Raw genomic sequence first — 19,659 nt, 5'->3', positions numbered from 1 at the left:
AGGTGCCAGGGGTCCCCAAGTAAGGGTAAATAATTTTAAAATTATTTCTGTTATCTGCCATAACTGTATTGGTGAACTGTATTGGCTGTGGTGTTTAGAGTGCACCTTTATATTTAAAATGTAGTAAGGTGGTACATTTCTGTTATTCATTTTATCACAACAATGAGAGTAATAAGGCTATAAATTAGAAACTCTTCTGTGTTTTTATTTTTAAAATGCAATATTGTGTCAAAAATCGTCTTAATTTATAACTTCTGATAGCATGTTGCACAATATAGAAATGTATTGAAACACTTACAGAAAAAATAAAAATATTAAAGTACCTAAATTTATATTTCATGTTTGCAAAGTCTTAGAAAAATGAATCATATGTAACATATGTTTGCCAGAGCTAGAAAGCAGCAGATTTCGCCATAATGAAACATTCTCATATATACACATATTAGGTGTGTAGATGCCTTAGGGGTGTGTATAAAGTGGTTAATATTGAATAGAGAGCTGTTTCATAAAGTGTAGTTTTATGATTTTTATGCAACTAGTTACCACTAATCATAGTGTGTATATATATTAAAAAAAAAAGGAATGACAACCAGGATCTTAGCTTGAAATATTTCCAGACAAAAAATCAATATGATATTGATTATATCAATATAACGTTGATTTACTTTGCTAATCTAAAGTTGAAAGTAATGTTGGGAGTGAAAACAATGGGAAATTTATATTATAAAACAAGGCTCCATATATTAAAATGGATAAAAGAAAAATATCAATCAACCTTAAATTAGGATTGTGCTTGTTCAGTGCACAAAATGAATTATCTTGTGCACAAATATATTGCCATTGATATTACAACCATCACTATTCTTAAATATATATGTATATATATAAGTTTATCGTGTAAAAGTCACATACATAGTTCAACATAGAGAAACTAGAAAAAGTAGCATGTGGCTACTTAAAAAGGTTTAGATCATGTCTTTAGATCCGAACAATAGATACCATATACTATGATTTTGTTTTTGTCAATATAATTTTTATATTGAATTATTTTATAGGATTTCCCAGAGCTACCTATATGGTAGAGTGTTTTTTTTTTTTTTTTAGTTTTTCTGTTAGCGAATGTTAACTCAATGTTGACTCATTCATAGTTACAATATTTGTAATTTATATTATATTTGGATCATCTTTGGAGTAATTTAGAATATAAACTCGTTTGAGCAGGACCCTATTTACCTGTGCATCTGTCTTGTTACAAATACTTGTTTATTAGTCCACCTATTGTACAGTGCTGCAGGATTTGTTGGTGGTTTATAATAATAATATTTAGCAAACTAGTTAAAACCATGAGGTGTATATATAATGAAAATACAAAACACCTTTGTCTGTGTCGAATTGAGTATTTTCATGTGGAATATATTACCAGCTAAAATTCTTCTACTGGAATCAACTTATTATTTAATTTCTCTTCTTTTATCTTGCTTCCACTCCAAAACAATTAGCCTTTAAAAATATATATATATATAAAAAAAACTCTTATCTACCGTTCACTGTAGTGATTACAGTGCCAGTAGTGCCCTGGCATGTGCTCCTCCCCCATTGTAAGAGGAACTTCTGGTGCTATGTTGTTGTTGGTAGTGAAGATGAGGAGAGGCACATAGCAGACCCCAGGTAAGATGTCAAACTATTCAGAAATGGTTTGACTTGAGGATCCATCTGACATCATAACCACTACAGCAATCTACTGTGCTTGGAACGTTATTAAGCAAGCCCCTTTAATGTCTGTGATCTCACTCTCGTGTCATTTATGTGTGCAGTCTCAATATTGGGTCTCTGTGATCCCAAATTTTAGAAATATGTTGCTGCAGATAATAATACATTAAATACAGAGGAAATACCAGAATGTAAGTTATAATTACAAAAAATCCTAAACATTGTGTTCAAGAACTTCCTCAGGGCCTTGCTAAATACATCCATTGGCACCTTTTTCTGTAAGGGTTAAAATGTAGTATAGATATTACTGCTATGTTATTTACTTGCTTTGATCTTTCTGGAGGATTTGCCAAGACACAAGTCATTTCTCAGTGCCTTTCTATATCAAGCTTTAATGCTCCTATTTTTCCTAATTAGGTAATGGTTTTGATACAGTAGATCATGGCATTGAGCCATTTTATAGTCTTGGGCGATGTCTTCTCAGTTTCACATACTTTTATTTTAGAAATATTTTTTTTTATATAATGTGAATTCTTAAGCATTAACTTAAATAGCCTCATATTAACTAATTATGTTAGTACAGTTGTTTCCCTGTAAAATGTAACTGTCCCTTAAAAACCTTCAAATGCAGTAGGTATTCCTTGAATTTTCAATAAAATTTAGATTTTTTAGGAATTAACTAATTTCTTTTTCTTGATACGTTGTATTGCTATTTTCACATGCAAACTTAGAAAGACGTGTTTTTTTTTATCTATTTTATTTTATTACAAACACAATATACATTTCTAATATCACAGGACACACATAATAGTGTTTATAAAATCAAGAAAACTTGGGAATAGTACACAAGAAACATTTTTTTTTTTTATATTTGAAGGTGAAATTATAGTCAATCTTGCACCCAATAGTAGTGGGAGACAAAGTGCTGTTAAATTATATGTGTTTTTAATTGTAATCCACAGACCTGAGGGTAATGGCTACAAAATGGTAGAGGTGATGATATTAACACATTTTACACATGTTCTTTGTTCACTGAACAGTAAAATAAAAGGGTTATGCTCCCCACTGATTCAAAAATGTCCCCATGCCCCCCCTCACTCCTGACCTATGGGTATCAATATGATCTCTATATTAGTACAAGGGAGGTTGAATCCTCCCTATTGCCCCTATCCAACGCCTCAAGAGTAGGGGCATGTCTACTAAGCAACCAGCCCCAGTGGCTGCTTATTGTTATTAAAAAAAAAATAGCAACTGGGCAGCTATTGGATTTTACCTCTGTTATTTACTACTACTAAGTATGCTTTACTTGGCATTAGTAAAGATGTCTGAAAGACCAAAATTACAAAAAGGAAGGACTTTTCCCAATTATGGTCTTTCAGCTTCTTAGTAGAAAGTAGCTCTCTCCTATACAGCTCCCTAATTTGGTGCACTTTGGTGCAGCCATCCCACAAGGGTACCAATTTAGGGAGCTATCTAACAAACGGCTACAAGTTGAAGCCCCGGTCAGCAAAACAGGTTGGAATTTCATTCATCTGAATTCAATTCTGAAACAAAAATAATGTCTGAATGAATACATTGACAAAATTTGGTTTTGGACAAAACAAAATTACAGCGCCCAAGTCTAGAAAATAGTATAGATGGAAAGTTACATAGTAATCTAGATTTAAAAAAGTATAAATTCCATCAAGTTCAACATTGAAAACCAATTATTTTATGCTGTTAATCCATGAGTGCCAAAAAAAAAATCCACAAATTGTAAAGATTTCCAAAAGGGAAAAGTGTCCATCTAGATGTGTAGTAACATTATAAAAAGTGTCTCTTTTTGTGACACTATTGAGGCAAAAATGATATGCCATACAATGACTAACTAGACTTACCTATCTCTAACGAGACAATATGAGCAGTGACAACTGTGTCACCTGGTAATAGTTTGCAATATCAAATAGTGCATATATCATATGTTTGTAAATGTAACTTTATTTCTAAAACATCATTATTAAAGGGTTAAATAAAATGTTATGTAACAAATTAAAGCAGGACCAAATAGCTCAACGTATGAAGACAAATAACAATGTTCAATTCGTTTAAAATTAGTGCCAAAAAAAAAAAAAAAATCACATATTTAAATGACAGTTTAATTATAACTAACAACAACTGAAGACTGGTTGAAACATTGAATATATAACTTTTGTTATAATACATTCTAATTCTTTCCATTAGGCAGTATAATGTGCAGAATCTGCAGGAGTTTAAATTGGACCAAAAAGGCAACAAATCTAACCAAAAGAGAGCTTTACACAGTAATTGTTGAAACAAATACAGCATTGGAACACAAACCTTTTCTGCAGGACTTGGAAAGGAAAGACCTCGATTGTAAATGATTAAACTCTGTGTTAATACATGTCAAAATAAGTATACAGTAGTCTTTGTGATAACATTATTTTCTATGTGATAATATTAGGTATTATGTAATTAAATAAAAACTAAAAGGGGCATATTTTTTTATTTTCAATCATGACACCAACAGTGCAAATACAAATGTATGGTAATACTCTGTATGTTTCTGTAAGGATCCCAACAACTTTTAATTGGGGATACAGCTTCCCTGAATCTCATATTAGAATAATCTCTGAATGTGAGCAGAAATCCCACCTACAGTATATACAGTTATCTGACTTAAACCAAGTATCTATATAAAGCAATGCATTTCAATGCTATGCATTTCGTGTGTGGAGTGCTTCCCCCTTCTATGGCTTCAGAAATTGATTCAATGTAGTTTGAGACACATTTCCTCTTGTACATCGTGAAAGTATAATAACCAAGTACATCTGGTAGAATGTAGTGTTAACTTACCCAAATTGGGTATTGTAATATTTTAAGCTATGGTTTTTCTGCTATTTTTTTTCAGTTACATCAAATTAATTTGGCAGAGGCTCATATTATGTATTAACATTATGTTACATATCACTGCTTAGTTGCATGTCTCCCTATATTCACATTTTCTAATATTTGTTGGCCTGCACTGATAATCCTCGTTTTCTGGTTCTGTCTCTTTGGAATTTATCTCATGCATCATATAGTCTCCGAATTTGCCATAAATGAATGGAAATTTGCTTTATGTGACAAAACACAGATATCACAGGAAAAAAAAGATGGTCTCCATTGTCAAGCCTCACAAAAGTTTAGGAGAGCCGAAATGTAGTCTTTGTTCTATATTTCCAATAAAAGACTTCCTGTTTAATAACACCATCAACCATATTTGCTACATAGTTCATTCACAGTGACTACAAAGAAATTAATGTAAAATGCAAGCAAAGATTCATCATAGTCATAGTTGCCACTATTTTAAAAACAATTCCAGGGACACTTTGGGGGAGATTTATCTAAGTGTTGCTTACACTTTTATCTATCATTTTTTGTAAATAATATTTATGTCAGGTTTTGGGTTTTTTTCTTCCTTTTTTTGTGTGCCATTACCATCATTTATGAGTATACACTACTTTTTTGACACACAACAAATTTATCAATTTTTCCAACAATTTTTCTCCTTGCACATCCCTCTCGACAGACACATTCTTCCTCAATACATTCTTCTCCACAGCCATATTCTTGTGGTTGTGTGGTTTACATGAAACGTGTCAGGTCTTAACTGTTGTACAACTTCCACAATGCCTTTGCAGTTGAGTGATCTATCCTTTTGCACATCCTTCCAGGGTTGTGTATGTGTGTAGTGTCTATGTGTGTTAACATAGGAGTGTTTTTGTATTTTGTAGGTGTGTGAATACAGGAGTGTATTTGCGTGTAGTGTTGGGATTTGAATGTAGGGTGTATTTGTGTGTAGTGTCAGTTTGTTTGAATGTAGGAGTATATTTATATGGAGCATGTGTGCAATTTCAAGGGTGTATTTTTGTGTTGGAGTAATAATGCAGGGGTGTATTCACATATGGACATACAGATACACTCAAACCATTACCCGATGCGCACACAGAAATAAATTAAGAAAGCACATATTTTTGCACCTTTTGGGTGCTGGCGGGTAGCTTATCTGGTGTCCACTGGGAGCAGACTCCATAAGGTAAGGATAGGCCGATTTTTAAGTGAGTTGGCTGTATCAGGTGAGGGTAGGCTGAGGCTTATGTGACTTGAAATGAAACAGCAGAGGCAAAGAGGGAAAGTGAGAGGCAGAGTTACCACAGTGTGAGCTAGGGATGGAGTATGATTACACTAAATTGAGAAATAATTTGGGGAAGAGAACTGAAAGAAGTCAGGAAAAATCAGAGAGTGACAGCCTGAGACAGCAGTATGTGACAGGGAGGCAGCGTTCCAATGATTGCTCAGCTCAGGTCTGGTTGCCAGGTAACCTGGGACACGTCCCAGGACCATTTTGTGCAGTGACAGAAGGCCAAAACAATGCATAGTTCACAACGAGACGTTCCACCAACCTGAGCTCTTAGAGACTACCCATTGAAATTAAAAATAGATCGACTCTGAACAGTTGGGAACTCTGGGAAAATGCTGACTTGCATAACTGCTTTCGAAATTCTTATGCAACAGGGAAGAAAAGTGAGAGAGCATCAGCATTGGTAATTGACTTAAAGGGACACTATAGTCACCCAAACAACTTTAGCTTAATGATGCAGTTTTGGTGTATAGATCATGCCCATGCAGTCTCACTGCTCAATTCCCTGTCATGTAGGAGTTCAATCACTTTGCAGCCGTAGTCACACCTCCCTGCATGTGACGTACACTGTCTTCCTAAACACTTCCTGTAAATAGTTATCTAATGTTTACACGTCCTCTATTGCAAATTCTGTTTAATTTGAGTTTCTTATCTCATGCTAGGTTTATAACTTGCTAGATCCTGCAGGGGCCTCCTGTATGTGATTAAAGTTCAATTTACAGGAGATGAAAACTTTTAAAGTTAGTAACATCTGGTTGAAAATCAAACCATTTTTTTCATACAGGCTGTGTCAGTCACAGTCAGGGAAGCTGTGGCTAGGGCTACATAGACAGAAACAAAATGATTTAATTTCTAAATGGCAGAGAGATGAGCAATGAGACAGGAGGGGCATGATCTATATACAAAAACTGCTTCATTAAGCTAAAGTTGTTTTGGTGACTACAGTGTTCCTTTAAATGTAAGCTAGCATTTGCCAGCATTCATAAAGCTAGGGTCAAAAATCACAGTGAAAATAGTTAGTGGAAAGTATTTGATATTCAACTAAAAGATATTTTATTTTTTTCAGCTTTCTTCCATCTGAATTTGTTTTCCATAATTGCTTTAGAATGTTACCCTTAAATCCTAATGAAAATGTATTTGCCATAAATTGATAAAAAATGATCTTGATTAAATAAAAGTTACATATGAAATAAACACATAACCTGATAAGAAATACTTTTTAGTCTTTCAGATGTGAGAATGTTTTGTTTCTTAAACAAACCTATACACATTTTGTAATATATATTAGATATTGAACCTTTAAAAATAATTTACTTCAAGAAACACAATTCACTATTATTCTGAGCCTTTCTTGACTTCCTTGGTTGGCCTTACAAAGCTGAAAAATAGATAAGTATAACAATTGGAATTTGCAGCATTGTGCTGGGCCAGTTTAAACATGACCTTTGAAAAGTATAAGTTCAAGTTCATACTTTCCCAATAGAATGCGTCTCTGTTCTATATAAAAGAAAATATATTCAATCCAAGGTTTTCCTTTCTTTTTTTCCTTTTAACTGTTTTTCACTTTTAGATTGAAATTCAAATAAGTATTGCATGAGTAAGCAGGTATGATACAGTTGCATGACATATCTTTGTTTTTAAAAATAGCATAATTTCAAAGGAGACAGAACACTTGCAAAAATGGGTATTGTGTAGGCCCCTCCCACGTGCTGCCAAAACAGCTCTGATGTATTCAGGTATGGACTGCATAAAACCTCTGAATGGTACAAGACATTAGCAGCCGAGCCTTTAAGTCGTGCAGGTTGCAAGGTGGGGCCTCCATGAATCAGATTTGTTGTTCAAGCTCATCCCACAGATGCTCAATCGGATTGAGTCCTAGGCAATTTGAACTCTTTGTCATGTTTCTCAAACAATTCCTCAAACATTGTTTGTAGTGTGGCAGGGTGATTTATCCTGCTGATAGAGTCCACTGCCTTCATTGCAATGAAGAGGTGCATGTGGTCTGCAACAATCTCTAGCTAGGGTGTATCCATATAAATGCCAGGCATCCAAGCAGAACATTGTCCAGAGCATAACACTATCTCCACTGGCCTGCCTTACATAGTTACAGCTGAAAAGAGACTTGTGTCCATCAAGTTCAGCCTTCCTCACAAATGTTTTTGCTTTTGATCCAAAAGAAGGCAAAAACCTAGTCTGAAGCGCTTCCAATTTTGCAGCAAACTAGGAAAAAATTCCTTCTTGACCCCAAAATAGCACTCAGATGTCTCATTGGATCAAGCAGCACTAATTAGAAATTATATCCCTGTATGTTATGTTTTTGCAAATATTTATCCAATTTCAGTTTAAACATCTGTATCGACTCTGACAAAACCACCTCTTCAGGCAGAAAATTCCATATCCTTATTGCTCTTACTGTAAAAAAAAACCTTTTCTTTGCCTTAGATGAAATCTCCTTTCTTCCAGCCTAAATGTGTGACCTTGTGTCCTATATATAGCTGTGTTTATGAATAGATTTCAAGATAAAGGTTCATACTGGCCCCAAATATATTTGTATAATGTTATCATATCCCCTCTCAGGCGCTGTTTGTCCAAACTAAACAGATTTAAATTTTTTAACCTTTCTGCGTAACTAAAATGCTCCATTCCTTTTATACATTTTATAGCTTGTGTCTGCACTTTTTCTAGTGCCATGATATCTTTCTTTAGAACAGGTGCCCAAAATTGCACAGCATATTCAAGGTGTGGTCTTACCAGCGATTTATAAAGAGGCAAAATTATATTTTCATCCAGAGAATTCATGCCTATGTTTATACATGACAAAACCTTACTGGCCTTAGCAACTGCAGATTGACATTGCATATTGCTGCCTAATTTGTTTTCTATAACAATTCCCAAATCCTTTTCGTGTCTGGTTATCCCTAGTTCACTATCATTTAGGGTGTAAATTGCTTGTGCATTCTTAACCCCGAAGTGCATAAGTTTGCATTTCTCTATGTCAAATTTCATCTGACATTTTAGTGCCCAGTCCCCCAATCTATCCAAATCCATCTGAAGCAAAGCAATATCCTGCTCACATGTTATTAGTTTACAAAGTTTTGTGTCATCTGCAAACACTGATCCTTACTCTATCCTTAAACCAATGTTCTACCCAAGAACAAAAATATTCATCTAGACCTTGGGTTCTCAACCCAGTCCTCAGGACCCCCTACCAGTCCAGGATTTGGGATTACCTGGGTGTGTCTAAGGTGTTTAGAAAAAGGGGACAAAAACACCTTAGACTCTCAGGTGTTTTTTTTTTAAATCTTTTTCTAAACACCTTAGACACACCCAGGTAATCCCTAAACCCTGCACTGGTAGGGGGTCCTTGAGGACAAGGTTGAGAACCCCTGATCTAGACCAATTTATTTTAGTTTGAAGACTAACCTATTGTGAGGATCCGTATCAAATGCCTTGGCAAAATCCAAGTAGATCACATCCACTGCAACACCCTGATCTATACTTCTACTTACTTCTTTGTAGAATGTAATTAGGTTAGTTTGACATGACCTATGTTTCATAAAACCATGCTGATTATTGCTAATAACAAAGTTGGTCCCAATGAATTCCTGAATATTACCACTTAATAGCCCTTTAAATATTTTCCCAGTCACATAAGTTAAGATCACAGGTCTATAATTTCCAGGCAAGGATTTTGAACCCTTTTTAAATATAGGAACGATATCTGCCTTCCTCCAATCCTCCAATACAATACCTGAAACAAAAAAATCTTGAAAGATTAAATACAGAGGTTCACTTATTTCCCCACTTAGCTCCTTAAGTACTCGTGGATGAATACTGTCAGGCCCCGTAGCTTTATTTACATTAATTATTGTTAACTGTTGTTGCAGCAATCATTTGTATATCTCTTGCCATATCATCATTAATATATACTGAAGAAAAATAGTTATTTAAAATTTCTGCTTTTTCCTGGTCTTCATTATTTATTTATTTATTTATTTATTTATAAAATATTTTACCAGGAAAGATATATTGAGATTTCTCTCATTTCAAGTATGTCCTGGGTCCACAAATCATTGCATTGTCACATTAGGGTACAATAAAATACAAAAACAATATTAATACACAATAAATACAACATTTAACATAGGAAAAATAGGAAATATAGGAAGGAAATATATAATCAACCATTAGCTTCTTCCTGTAGTGCATCCTGCTGCCATCTCTTCCCTAGGTAAATGATGCATCCCCACGTGACCTTCCATCTGATCCATTTTTGAAATGTTCTGACCCAATTGTATAGCTATTGCCAACACGTGAAATTCAAGAATTGACTGTTCACTTGCAGCCTAATATATTCCACCCCTTGGCAGGAGCCAATGTAACAAAATACTCAAAGTTATTCACTTCACCTGTCAGTGCTTCTAAGGTTGTGACTGATCAGTATGTAAGCCCCAGCTGTTTTGGGGGACACAGCTCCCTTCATTTTCTATATAAAAAAAAATCTTAATAAAAGCAAAAATACTAAAAATTACATGGAAGGAACAAACAAGGGATGGAAGACAAACACTTCCCCTTTGCAAGCTCTGCTTGCAAGGGAGAAGCTTAACACGTCAGATGTATTTTTTTGCACAGAATTGATATTTGGCAGTTTGGTGTAACTAGTCCCCAGCACAAAACTATAGATTACGAATGGAGGTACAGTGGCACAGTCCAAGCAGGCCAATCATAGGAGCTGTAACAGTGAGCCAGCTCAATACCATGCCTGATCAGGTAGCACCTATTTAAAGAAAATAAATAGTAGATCATACCACTGAGGTATTACTGGGGGAGACCCTCCCAAAATATTTGCACTTTCCCTGATGCCTTATTGGCTGCCTGTTTGACCTGGCTGTCTCTGGTAGAGCTCCTATGATTGGCCCACTTTGTTGGTGCGCCTATACCTCACTACTGGGTATACTCCTGGAGGTTTAACTTTTAGTGGGTGAGCCCCAGTTATTGTAGGTGTGTATGTTATGGTTTTATCTGCATTGTATCGAGCAGGCAACCGCACACTGATTTTATTATGCACACCATCAGGCAGTTTCTCCTATCAGAGGAAGCAAGAGATTTTGATGCCTCCAAAAAGTGGACATGCACTGCCTCACATGCATGGCAGGAATGGGAAAAACAACCCGGTCTGCAAGTACACCGTACGCACTGGGCGCTTTGCATTCCCTAGCCATTACCAATCTTGGGATATATGGCACCTCTTGTGGTGGAATCTCAGTAAAAATAAATTTACTAGGACAAGATTGCCACATGGTATGTGCACTTGCATATGTTGATGTATCGGTCGGTTGGTTGCACGTAGCTAAGATACAATCAGTAGTGTAAGGAGCATATGTAGGAATACAGGATATACGAGTATTTCCCCTCCTCCATTGTGCTGGGCAAGCCATGTGGTCAAACAGGAATTTAGTCTCTATTCAGTTGATTAGATAAGAGTATGTGTAGGTTGAACTGATTATGGGAGGAGCTACATGCCTATATAAGGGACCTACACTGTATGATCAGGACTCAGACTTTGCTGTTTTTTGGTGACATTAGTCCCTCTGAGTCCCGGTCGGTGAATCGAATAAAGAATCTCTTCCTTCCTGACGAAACCTGTGTCCATCTCTCTGTGCTTGGCTTCCGTCAGTTTCTCCGGTATCATTTGGTGCATTGGCCGGGAAGCTCATTGTTCAACGGTAGCTGAGAAGCAGAGGCGTGAGACGGTCTATCTTTGCCCACGCTCTCTACGGCTGCACCCCTGAACTTCTGCGTGGACCTCCCTTCGTCTCGGCGCCACTGGTCTGTTGTCATCGGCCTCTACGTAGTAAGTGCTGGGGTGCCCCCGTCGATGAGTGTGAACCCAGGTTCAGGAACGAGGAGGTAAGACGACTACTGTTTTAGACGGTGGACCCACTAGGGGTATTGGATACCGATTGTGCGGTAGGCCCATAAGGGGTTATTTGTGTATGGAATCTGCCCCCTCCAGTGGAGGGAAGGAGCGAAGGCGCACCGCTCAATTAAACGCCCTGTAGTCAGCCCGTTTAATTTTGGTTTGGAGTCAGGCTGGGCTCTGTGTAAATAGCCCAAGCCGGACACCGGTGTCTTGTCTAGACTAGCGTTCTAGGGTGTATATTACGTTCGCTAGGTCGGAGGGACCGGGAGACTAAGCGGCGTCTGTGTAAATTCGGTCCGCTAGATCTCAACCTATCTTGGCTAAGTGGGAAGGCGTGTAAATTTGGAACCCACTAGATTTTTGATAGAGTATATAGACTAAGAGGGTGCTGTTGTAAATTCCGCCCTCTAGTTCGCTATATGTGGTGCTTGGGCAGTGTGGCTAACCAAAACGGATGTAGATAGTTTTAGGTAGTCCATCAAGGTACTGGCCAATAGATTAGTTGGAAATTGTAAAAGTGTTAAAGATTGTTGTAGTAGCGTGTATATCTTGCTAGATAGCGTGAGCTCTGCCGTCTAGCGAGAGTGTGAATAGTGTGTAACTGTATTATAGCGCACGGTACCATAACCATGTATAATTACTGATACTGTAAATAACTACTAATAACTGTCGTCTATGTTGTATGTTTAACACCATAACCATTACTAATTGAACTGTGACTTTAAATTGTACTCTAACCAATGCTAACCGTACTATAACTACTGTTTGTAAAGACGATGTTACTGGGGTATGTTATAGATGGGTAATTTAGATATAGGGAATTATAGCGTGGGTGACTGTATAGTTTCGCCAAAAGGCACAGTAATAGTTATTTAGTGACTGGTGTAACAGCTGTGTGTGTACGGGAATTCCCTGAGTGTTTTGTTGTGTGCGTTTCGCTTAGTAACTGTACCATGTGGTGCTGTTGCCGAGGGAACGGGTGTGACTGTTGGAATTGTGTTTGTTTAGTTTCTGTTGGAGACGACGCTTCATTGTTGGTATGGGTGCATCAGATTCAACGGTGATGGATCCCTTAGGATGTATGTTGAAGAACTTTAAAAAGGGATACACTGTATATGATTTTGGGGTAAAGATGTCTCCAACACGCCTGACTACTTTATGTAGTAGGGAATGGCCTACTTTGGTTGCTGCATGGCCACCACGTGGCAGTTTGGACCCTAATCTGGTACAGCGTGTACACATGGCTGTATCAGGTAGGCCTGAACTTTACGGCCAGTTTCCGTATATTGACTGTTGGAAGCAGGCCGTAAATGGCTCGCCAAAATGGATCCGGGTATGCCACGAGGAACAATGTCGCCTCATGGTGGCCAGAACTCGCCTGTCCACTAAGGCCGTAATTACGCCCATTTTGGACACGCCTCCTGAGTCCGAGATCCCCATGCCGCCCCCTTACTCCTCCTCCACCGGAAGAGGAAGAGGAGGTGCTGTTGGTAACGCTACTCCCCTTGCCCCGTTGTCCCCACCTACCCCCTCCTCTAGCTCAGAGCCCCGCGCTCTTGTTTTAAACCCTCCCGTTCCGGTACCTACCTCCGTTAACCCCACCTATCCAGATTTGACGTCGTATCTAGTTCCTGGTCAGGCTCCTCCTAGCCCGGCCCGGAATATTTTACTCACTGATCTCCCCCTCAGTAAAGCGTCCCCTTCCCCTCGTCTTACTACCCCTCGACCGGAACCCCTAACTGACGTTTCTAAACGAAGCCCCATACTAACTCGACAACTGACCGGTACCCTCCAACCCCGACATTATCAAATGCCTCTTCTACTGACACCTGGCCCGACACACATTAACGGTGACGGCCAGATACAATATGCTGATCCAGTATTCGTCTATGTTCCCTTCACAACTACTGATCTATTTAATTGGAAGACCCGTAACTCCTCATACACCGAAAAGCCTCAAGCCATGACGGATTTGTTTAACTCCATAGTCCAGACACGTAATCCCACTTGGGCTGATTGCCAGCAACTGCTTATGACATTGTTTAATAACAAGGAAAGGACAAGGATAAACCAAGCGGCAATTAAAGCGCTGGAAGAAGTGGCCCGTACACAAAATCAGGCCAAACCGGCAGCATGGGCCGCAGCACATTATCCAAACACTGATCCGGAGTGGAATATCAATGGCACAGATATGGCCCATTTAAAAGCATACAGGGACGCTATTATTGCTGGCATGAAAGCCGGAGGGAAGAAGGCGATTAATATGTCTAAGACGGCTGAGGTATTACAGAAATGTGATGAATCGCCCAGTGTCTTTTATGACCGATTATTGGAGGCATACCGTTTGTATACCCCCTTTAATCCAGAGGCTCCTGAGAATTCCCGAATGGTTAACTCTGCCTTTGTCAGCCAGGCCTACAGAGATATAAAGCGCAAGCTACATAAGTTAGAAGGGTTTGTAGGGATGTCTTTAACCCAACTAATGGAAATAGCAAATAAGGTATATATGAATAGGGAGACAGAGACGAAGAAGGAGGAAGAGCGAAAGATGCGTAGAAAAGCAGATATGCTAGCGGTAGCTATCGCAGGCGTAGATAGAAGGGAAAAGGAAGTGTATAGGGGAACGGATAAAGGTGAGAATAAGTGGAATGGGGAACCTTTGAGTAGGAACCAATGCGCGTACTGTAGGGAAGAAGGGCATTGGAGAAGTGAGTGTCCACGAAGGGAACAGTATGAGAGAGACAGACCTAGGGCAGGATATAGCAGTAATTATAGAGGTAGAGTGAGAGGTAGAGGAGGTTCTGGAGGAAATAGTGGTAATAATAGAGCAAGTGTTAGTGGAGATAGATACTACCCAGCAGCGCAGAGACCCCGCGAGAGAGAGGATAGGGACTTTGTGGGTTTGGCTGACACAGTCATGGAGGACTATTGATACCGAACGGGCTCCATCCCCCTTGGCCGAGCAGAGCCTATGGTCGATGTAGCAATAGGGGGAAAAAGGAGTGCTTTCATGATTGACACTGGTGCTGAACATTCGGTGGTGACTGACCTAGTCGCTCCTCCTTCAGGAAGAACTATCACCGTAATAGGAGCAACTGGAAGGAGTGCCGCTAAACCGGTTCTTTAAAGTCGACTCTGTACATTGGGAGGCCACATAGTGAAACACCAGTTCCTTTATATGCCTTAATGTCCAGTCCAACTGCTAGGACGTGATTTGTTGTTGAAATTACAAGCACAGATAACATTTCTACCTAACGGAACAACATCTTTGAAGTTCAATGGACCCTCAGGTATAATGACAATATCTGTACCAAAGGAAGAAGAGTGGCGACTTTTTACAGTGTTGACTAGCCAAAACCCTAAGAGTGATGAATCCTTGTTCAATATACCAGGAGTGTGGGCAGAGAATAACCCACCAGGACTTGATCGTAATATACCACCAATTCATATCGAACTAAAGCTTGGGGTTTATCCAGTAAGCCTGAGACAATATCATATTCCACAAAAGGCCAAGAAGAACATACAATCTTATTTGGATAAGGTCATAAGGTATGGTATCCTAAAATTATGTACTTCCCCCTGGAACACCCCATTGTTGCCTGTTCAAAAGCCCGGTACAGATGAGTATAGCCCTGTGCAGGACTTGAGAGCAGTCAATGATGCGGTAGTGAGTATACATCCAGTTGTACCCAATCCATATAACCTGCTTACTTTAATTCCGGGCGGGGCTACCTACTTCACAGTTTTGGATCTCAAAGATGCCTTCTTTTGCCTTCGAATTGCTGCGGAAAGCCAGTGTATTTTTGAATTCCAATGGGAAAATGCTGTAACGGGCTCGAAACGCCAGATGACTTGGACAAGACTGCCCCAAGGGTTTAAAAATTCGCCTACCCTATTTGGATCAGCTTTAAGTCAAGACTTACTGGATTTCAAGTCCATCCCAGGAGAGTGTGTACTATTACAATACGTAGATGATTTGTTGATAACGGCAGTTACAAGAGAAATATGCCAGCAAGCAACACATGATTTACTACACATTCTTTGGAAGGCAGGATACAAGGTGTCCAGGAAGAAAGCTCAGTTGTGTCAGCCAACTGTCAAGTATCTGGGATTCTATATCTCTGAAGGTCAAAGGATAATGGGGCCAGAGAGAAAATAAGCTGTATGCCAAATACCAATACCCAAGAATAGAAGACAAGTGCGGGAATTTTTGGGGGCAGCAGGCTTCTGTAGGATATGGATTCCCAGTTATGCGATATTGGCAAAACCTCTTTATGCAGCTACAAAAGGTACAGAACATAATCCCTTCCTGTGGACCCCTGAACAGCAAAAGGCATTTGAAGATGTGAAGAAGGCGTTGATGAGCGCCCCATCATTAGGTCTACCTGATCATACACGTCCATTCTACTTATATGTACACGAGCAAAGAAGAATGGCTGTGGGAGTATTGACACAGTACTTGGGATCATGGCAACGACCTGTTGCATATATGTCCAAACAATTGGATGCAGTGGCCAGTGATCTTCCACCTTGTCTAAGAGCCGTAGCTGCTGCCGCCCTGCTGGTAGCCGAAACTGATAAGCTTACTCTGGGTCAGGAACTCTACGTGCGAGTCCCGCACGCAGTACAGACGTTGTGTCACGACTAGTAATGTGGTCCAGCACGCAGAAACTATGTAAACATATACATAAGTAAGAAAAGGAAAATAATAGGATAGAGCGTAAACCGGACCTTAGAATGGCCGGACTAATACGCTAGAGACAGAGAATGGTCAAAGGGAAAGCCGAGGTCAAGGAAGCCAGAAAATACTCAATACCGATTAAACAAGCCAAGTCAGGGAAACCAGAGATCAGAATAACCAGGGAAACGCCAAGGATCAGGATACCAGGAAATCAGAAACACAGAATTAGCACTTTCAGGAAACCAGGAAACTGAAACCACGACATGGCAAAGTAATGGGGAAAGCTAGGGGTTTAAATACCCCTCTCTAGGCTATGATTGGTCAGAGGGCGACCTCTGACCCCAAAACGTGCGTGTGCGTTGACGTCGTGACGTCACGCACACGTTAGTATAATTTTCGGGGGCGGAGCTACTCTTAGGCGCGACCACGTGGTCGGCGCCATGTTTGATTCGGGCGTGATGCCCGGAAGAACGTAAGGAGCGGTTCCCGGCTCGCCGACGAGCAGATAAGCTCGTGTTGTCGGCGTGGCCGTGCCGGTCGGGCACGGCCGTGAGGCTCGGCGGGCCGGTAACCGCAACAGTACCCCCCACTCGAAGACCGCGCACCGGGCGGGAAGGACCCGGCTTAAGAGGAAAGCGGTTGTGAAACGACCGGATAAGACGGGGCGCATGGACCCAACAACGTTCCTCGGGACCATAACCCTTCCAGTCAACGAGATAGGACAAGACACCTCTGGATAATTTGGAGTCCATGATAGAATGGACTTCGTATTCTTCTTGATCACCCACCACCAAGGGCGGAGGAGGAGTGGCTAACCTGGTGTAGCGATTGCAAGTAAGGGGCTTGAGCAGAGACACATGGAAAGTATTTGCAATTCTCATATGAGCCGGAAGTGCCAAAGAATAGGTCACTGGATTAATACGTTGGGTAACTCGAAAGGGACCTATGTACCGAGGGGCAAATTTCATGGACGGGACCTTAAGCTTGATATGTTTTGTGGAGAGCCACACCCTGTCACCTGGAAGATATACAGGATTAGCGCCCCGTTTTTTGTCAGCTTGGGCCTTTGCTCGTAATGAAGCTTTCTGCAGAGCTGAATGGACGGAATCCCAGGTGTCATGAATTGATTCCAAACGGGTGTTCAAGGCAGGAATTTCCGTGTCTGAGAATTCAGAAGGAAAAACAGCGGGGTGATAACCCTGATTTACAAAGAATGGACTGTGATTAGAAGATTCATGAGTGGCGTTGTTCCTGGCGAACTCAGCCATGGGTAAGAGCTCATACCAGTTAGATTGATTGGCATTTATAAAGCAACGTAAATAGGCTTCTAGAGACTGATTCGCCCTCTCTGCTGCTCCATTAGTTTGAGGGTGATATGCCGACGAAAAGGAGAGTTCAATGCCTAATTGCTTACAAAAGGAACGCCAAAACCTAGAAACAAACTGGGTACCTCTGTCAGATACTATGCTTTTAGGTACACCGTGCAAACGAAAGATCTCTCTCAAGAATATTTGAACTAGATCTTGAGCAGATGGTAATTTTTTAAGGGGGACAAAATGTGCCATCTTTGTGAACCTATCGATAACCATAAGGACTGTATTAAACCCGTTTGAACTGGGTAGATCCACAATGAAATCCATGGCTAAGTGGGTCCAAGGAGCATTGGGTATGGGCAGAGGTTGTAAGAGTCCAGGAGGCGATCTAGGAGGAACTTTAGAAACGGCACATATTTGACATGCCCCAACATATTCTTTGATATCATTTCTAAGAGCAGGCCACCAAAACCTCCGGGAGATGGCAGAGAGGGTTTTGTGAACTCCAGGATGGCCTGCTGTGAGGTTGTCATGGAACAAATCTAGTACCTTCTTTCTAAACTGAGGTGACACATACAGTTTGTCCGGAGGTTTTCCCACAGGTGCCTGAGTTTGATCCGCTATTATGGCACAGAAGAGTGGAGAAGACACTTCGGTAACTGTAGTGGCAATGAGGCATTCAGGAGGTATAATAGGATATATCACCTGTTCCGGAGCTTCATCTGTCTCAAACTGCCTAGAAAGTGCATCTGCCTTGGTGTTTTTAGTACCAGGCCTGTACGTAATTATGAAATTGAATCGGGAGAGGAACAATGACCATCTAGCCTGACGAGAGGACAGTCTCTTAGCGTCCCCGATATAAGCTAAATTCTTATGATCCGTAAAGATCAAAAGTGGCTCTTTGGAACCTTCTAAGAGATGCCTCCATTCCTTAAGGGCAAGTACAATGGCCAAAAGTTCCCTATTCCCTATGTCATAATTCTTCTCTGCAGGTGTGAGTTTGCGAGAGTAAAATCCACAAGGATGTAAAGGTGTATCAGGACTTTCTCTTTGAGACAGAATGGCTCCAACTCCTGTCTCTGATGCATCCACCTCTAGGATAAATGGTTTGGTTGGATCAGGATGGGTCAGGACAGGTGCTGAGGAAAATAAAGATTTTAACAATTCAAATGCCTCTCTTGCTTCTTTGGGCCAAGATGTACAATTTGCTCCTTTTTTGGTTAAATTGGTTATAGGGGAAATCACGGAGGAAAAACCCTTTATGAATTTGCGGTAGTAATTCGCAAAACCTATAAAGCGTTGAGTGGCTTTAAGGCCCTTGGGTAATGGCCACTGTAAGACTGCCTCCAGTTTACGGGGATCCATCTGGAAACCAGACGGAGATATAACGTATCCAAGGAATTGTATCTCCGTTTGGTCAAACTGGCATTTTTCCAGTTTACAGTAAAGGCCGTTCTGTAACAGGGTTTTCAGTACAATTCTCACATGTTCGTGATGTGTCTCTAGGTCTGGGGAATAGATGAGAATGTCGTCCAAGTACACTAGAACGAACATGTGAAGGTACTCTCTTAGGACATCGTTAATAAAATCCTGGAATACCGCTGGAGCGTTACATAATCCAAACGGCATAACCAGGTATTCGTAATGTCCCATTCTGGTGTTAAATGCGGTCATCCATTCGTGACCGTCCTTAATCCTGACTAGATTGTATGCGCTTCGGAGATCGAGCTTGGTAAAGACTCGAGCTCCCCTCAATCTGTCAAACAGCTCTGATATAAGGGGAATAGGGTAGGCATTTTTTATGGTAATCCTATTCAAACCCCTATAATCAATACAAGGGCGTAGGTCTCCT

This window comes from Pelobates fuscus, chromosome 2 (assembly GCF_036172605.1).
Source record: "Pelobates fuscus isolate aPelFus1 chromosome 2, aPelFus1.pri, whole genome shotgun sequence".
Lineage (NCBI taxonomy): Eukaryota > Metazoa > Chordata > Amphibia > Anura > Pelobatidae > Pelobates > Pelobates fuscus.
Note: the sequence above shows the minus strand (reverse complement) of the source record.